The sequence below is a fragment of the Gavialis gangeticus genome, unplaced genomic scaffold (assembly GCF_001723915.1).
Source record: "Gavialis gangeticus isolate Ggan-Ray unplaced genomic scaffold, GavGan_comp1, whole genome shotgun sequence".
NCBI classification, from domain to species: domain Eukaryota; kingdom Metazoa; phylum Chordata; order Crocodylia; family Gavialidae; genus Gavialis; species Gavialis gangeticus.
Genome location: NW_017729004.1, coordinates 29,426,528 through 29,432,172, shown reverse-complemented (window position 1 = coordinate 29,432,172; position 5,645 = coordinate 29,426,528).

Sequence of the window (5,645 nt, the reverse complement as noted above, 5' to 3'; positions counted from 1 at the left end):
ATGCTGCTGCTTTGAGGAGCCCTGCACTGCTGCCCTCACTGCAGCCCCACGCATAAGGGGCACATTGCCAGCACAGCAGGGGGTGAGAAGCGGCAAAGAAGAGGTTTTCTGCATGGCTCTTCTGCTCCTGTAGCACTGGGCCCCGGGGGGAGAACAAGGCGGCAGGGAACAGTGGTGAGCAGGGGGCCTGCTGTTCCCTGCCACCTTGTTCTCCCCCCATGACCCAGTGCTGCAGGGAGCAGAAGAGTCATGCAGAAAACCTCCTTCTCACTGCTTTTCACCCCCCACTGCCCCCGTGATGTGCCCCTGTGCGTGGGGCTGCAGTGCAGGCAGTGGCACGGGGCTGCGCTCCTCAAAGCAGCAGCAGGTGCAGGGGTGCAGAACCAGGGAAGTGGGGGGGGGAGGGGTGGCTCACAGTGGCAGGGAATCCCCGCATGGCCCTGCTGTCCTCAGCTGTGCAGGGTTGCTCCCATGTGAGGCTCCACCCACCCCACCTAAGACACAGGTCATCAGCTGTGCCTGGCAGTGCCTGGAAGGGAAACTTATGGATAGAGTCCCAGATCACTTCGCATCCACCTACCCATTTGGCACCATCACTGCTTCCCATGGACAGCCCGTACCTGTCCTGGCCAGGAGTGGCAGGAGAGGCTGCCGCCACCCCCCCATTACATGTCATGCCCTACTCCAGGGACTCTTTCTTGGGGTGACATGGTTGGGAACCCTGGATGCTGGCTGGGGAGGGACACTCCCCACTGTACCCTGACTGGGAGCAGCCAGAGTGGGAGGGGGACTTGGGACAGGAGGAGTGGCATGAGGGAGTCAGTGACCAGTGGTTCAGGGAAGCATAACGGCTCCAGGTGATGCCCACTCTAGTGGGCAGTAGTGGGTGAGAGGAACAGGACTGGGGTGGCTGGGCAGGGCCATCACTTCCCAAAGCTGATTCACTCAGCCAGGGGAGCAGGGGGTTGCAGAAGATGTGAGCATCATGGCCACCCAGCCAGTGAAGATGCGTGAAGTAGCCGTGGTGGCTGATGACTCCCTGCAGGACAACAGAGAGGTAGGCCTTTCAGTTGATGAATGCCTGGGTGGCCTGCGCTGGGCAGAAGGTGCTGTCCACAGCCCCTCCACAGTTGGTGAAGCCCATGTGGTGGAAGTTGGCAACCACCTCCTCTGGGTTGATGAAGCAGATGATCTGGTTATCTAGGACATCCTGGGTGACCAAGCATACTTCCTGGATGGCCTCTCCAGCTGTGGTCTTGCCCACACCAAACTGGTTAATGATGTAGTGGTAACTACTGGGGGTAGTTAGATTCATGATGGTGATGGTCAACTGCTTCTCCAGGGTAAAGGATGGCTGCATGGTAATGTCCTTGTGCACAATGTCAGGGGCCAACTGAATGATCATGTCCATGAGCGTGGCCTGGTACATGCAGAAGGTCTGGACTTACTGTTCATTGTCCCAGGTGCCCAGGACAATCTGCTTCCACCAGTTGGTGCTAGTGGCACGGGCCCAGAACTGGTACTCAATGGTCGGGAGGTGGTGCCAGAGCACACCAGTATCCATGGGGTCCTGGGTGGCCTCGTCATCACTGGCCATGTGAAAGCAGTGGCTCAGTCCAGGACACTTGATTGGCACAGGGTATGGTGGGTGGCCCCACACAAGATGTCTGGCTGCTGGCTGTGGGGCATGAAGCTGCATGCTATAGTGACCAGCTGCTGCGTAATGTCCAGGTGGGTGCACATGGTGTCCCACAGTCTTCAGCAACAGTCATGCAGGGCAACAAGTAGGACATGCCACAGCTCCAGGGATTCCTTACTTAGGCAAAGGCACTGGGATGGCATGGCAGGGTTTGGGGAGGCCAGGATATGGAGGCATGTACAACTTATGCTGGAGGACGCTTGCTCTGGGGCTCTTCTGGAAATCTAGGGCTGGGCATGGGGGAGGGCCCATGGTGATGTGGCAGGGGGTAGGGGTGTGCTCACCCATGACCAGCAGCTAGTCAGTGGTGGCGGGGGTGCTCAGCTGCGTTTGGCAGTCTCTGGCAGCCCAGGGAGCCCAGGAGTGCTGTCAACCTGTTGGCCTTGGCTAATGCAGGCAGCCTGCATAACCTCACCACCAAGGGGTGAACATGTGTTCTGTTCACTATCGATCTAGCCTATGCCACTTACAGAATCCCACATAAGTTAGATTGATTCCTCCTCAGGCTTTTTGAACATCTCTACTTAGCTGCAATCATTCTTGGGATACAGAGGGGAGGCATCTACCTTAACCAAGATGCCTAATTGACATCTCTGTTGAGTTCAGTATAAAGCCTAGTATTATAGGTTTACTTCCCAATACCAGTGGTGCTGGTGCTGGTGCTGTTTTTTAAGACTTTGGCACCTAAATTTTGCCAAAGTCTTATTCTGGCATCTACCAGGTTGATTTGTCTTTCACCACTCCTGCTAAGAAAGGCCCTGGAAAGAACTGCTACTTAATCTTGAACTGCAGAGTGTAAATCTTAGCTGTTTTCTTGTATATTGGAATATGATTTCAGGGACTATTCTATATTACTTTATAGTTTGACAATGTCAATTAATGCTTGTGGAATCATCCTCATGTATTAAACATCCAGTAGCTGACATTTCAGTTCTTTTATACTTTAAAGTGAATTTAGTGTTTGCTAAAAGTGCTAGACAGGCAGCTCTGTAGACCAGATTCCTCTGTTTGTTCACAAAGCAGGTAATGGTAACTAGATCAGTTATAGTACCAGGTTTTCCTGTTACCACATTAATGTAACTTAACGTGGTCTGAAGGACTGACTAGTTTGTGGGCTGAGAAAACGAAGCAGTCTTGGTATGCACTGTTCATGATGTACATGTTAAAGCTGCTCTCAAGGTGTTATGGTGCTGGGAGGTGCCATTAGAGTCACAGCAGCACACTGGACTATTTGAGTAAAGGTACCACTTTAATTTAGTTGGGTCACCAACTAGGCACTGGACAGCTCTTTCAATCACCCCTGAGTGGAATTGTGGTGGTGACTTAGAGAAACTAGTGTGTGTGTATCCTATTGCCGGTCCTCAAGACTTCCACTCCCCAATAGCACTTTAATGTTAAAATGGTGAGATAAAGAGATGGATGAGCAAAGGGGTACTGAGAATTTTTAGTAGCCCTAGGGAAAAAAGATGTTGAGATTACAGCAGACTATGTCAGTTGAATGTAAAAAGGTACAGATGGGAATCTTCTATTGTGAAAGCCTCTGGAATATATAAGGGGAATTTTATATATGCTGATGAAACAGAATGATGACAACATGAGCTTCTGTGGCTATGAAGAAAACTATACAGACATCCCGGAATAGCGCTGACATCTCACATATTCTTCAGTTATCATTCACGGTTCCTCTACTTCTGCACTATATGAGACTTAGGAAAATAGGAGTTACCTTGTGCTCTTACAACACGTCTCTGTTTATTCTCATGAAGAATATTGTTATCCGTATCTATTTAAAATTGTGCTAAAGTAGAAATGTTTTATGGTATGCAGAATGCTCTTACCTGGGTTGATTTATGCAGTCTCTATTATTCCTCTATTATTTGGCCTCAACAACCTTACGGTCTGATGGCAGGGGAACTGGCTCTGTGGTCAGACCCAGAGAGTGATCGTAGATGGAACCGAGTCAACATGACACATGGTGACCAGAGGCGTTCCCCATGGTTCAGTTCTCAGACTACTACTCTTTAATATACTCATAAATGATCTGGATGTGGATGCCAGAAGCGGACTGGCTACGTTTGCAGATGAAATCAAATTATGAGGAAGTGTGGTCACTCTAGAGTATACGCTGGGGATTCAGACTGACTTGGACAAGCTTGCAAGGTGGATGGATCAAAACCTGATGACATTCAACATAGAGAAATGCAAGGTACTCTATCTCGAGAGATAGAAACCACATCATACCTATAGGCTTGGCAGTGTTACACTCACTAGCACCATGACTGGAAGAGACTTGGGGGTCATGACTGACCACAAGGTGAACATGAGCCACCAATGCGATACCGCAGCCGGCAAAGCAAATAAAATCTTGGCTTGCATCTACCGATGCATCTCAAGCAAGACCCAAGATGTCATCCTCCCACTTTACTCAGCCTTGGTGAGGCCACAGCTGGAGTACTGCATCCAGTTCTGGGCTCCACACTTTAGGAAGGACATGGAGAAGCTTGAGAGAGTCCAGAGGAGATCAGAGGTCTAGAGAGCAGGTCTTATGAGGAGAGTCTGAGAGGCATGGGACTTTTCAGCCTGGAGAAGTGTAGGATCAGGGGGACTTGGTGGCAGCTTATAAGTAAATGAGGGGTGTGCATCAGGATCTGGGAGAATGTCTGTTCACCGGAACACTCCAAGAGAAGACGAGGTCAAATGGTCACAAACTGCTGGAAGACCATTTTGGACTGGACATAAGAAAAAACTTCTTTACCGTCTAAGTCTCCAGAGTCTGGAATAGACTCCCCCTAGAAGTGGTGCAAGCGCACCTACTTTGGACATGTTCAGGAAGCATTTGGATAATTATCTTGCTGGAGTCATCTGACCCCAGCTGACTTCCAGCCCTTTGGGCAGCGGGCTGGACTCGTTGATCTTGTGAGGTCCCTTCCAGCCCTAATGTCTATGAAATCTATTCCTGAGGAGTCAGATGGTTATGTTTGCTGGCTCTCTCTCAAGGTTGAGAACTTGTATTATAAGAACGGAGTCCATGTTGCATAGTCCCAAAGCTTATGATATGTCCGCAAGATGCAGAGAATGTGAAGGATCAGGGCTTGGAGCAAAAGCAGACTGCCATAATCTAATGCAAGCTCAGCTTGCGTAAGGATGCTTATGACAGACTGGAGCCAACTGCTAGGATTAAAAGGGTTGTCATTGCCAGCTGCAATACCTCCAGGGGATGACGTACAGTTTCTGAAAAACAAATAACAGTATGCTAAGATATGCTGACAAATTCACACATTGGCAAAGATGCAGAAAATGCAACTTCCAGCTAGATAGTCTCAGTACACCTCTGATTGACTTAGATTGAAAAAGGCCTCTTTATGTCTTCTCTCACAGAGCTATTGCCTAAGAACCATTAGGATACTGATCTTGTTCTAACCGGGGGATTCAGGGCAACTTCATAAACTAGTTATGTCTGTTCCAGTAGCTGTTGTATACAATAGCATATCTAGTACCCCATGAACAGGTAAACAGCTTTAAATTAACAGTATGGAGCAGGTAAAATATTTTCCATTAATGGAGCTTTTAATGATTTTAATCAATACCTGCTTTTTAAGCTTTTTTTCCCCTTCTGTCCTAGAATGTCTCTGAAGCCTGATCAGTGGCACCCTTCCAGGTGCTGGATAACTTGATGAATCTGGATTTTTTCATCTTGGAAACCAAGTCCAACTTGTCTTACTGTGATGAGTTTTTTACCTACTTCCCAAATAAAAGCTGGAAAATGTCTCTGTAGTGGAAGATCTGTCTCAGAAGGGGACAAACACATGGTCTTTGATGGTTGATGAGTTTTGCTTTTTGATAGAAATGAGTAGGAAAAAAATCAGCAGAGCCATTTTTCTGCAGGAGAAGGTAGTTACATTCATGAAATCACATCTCTTTTGCTAAAACTTTGCTTACGGGGGAA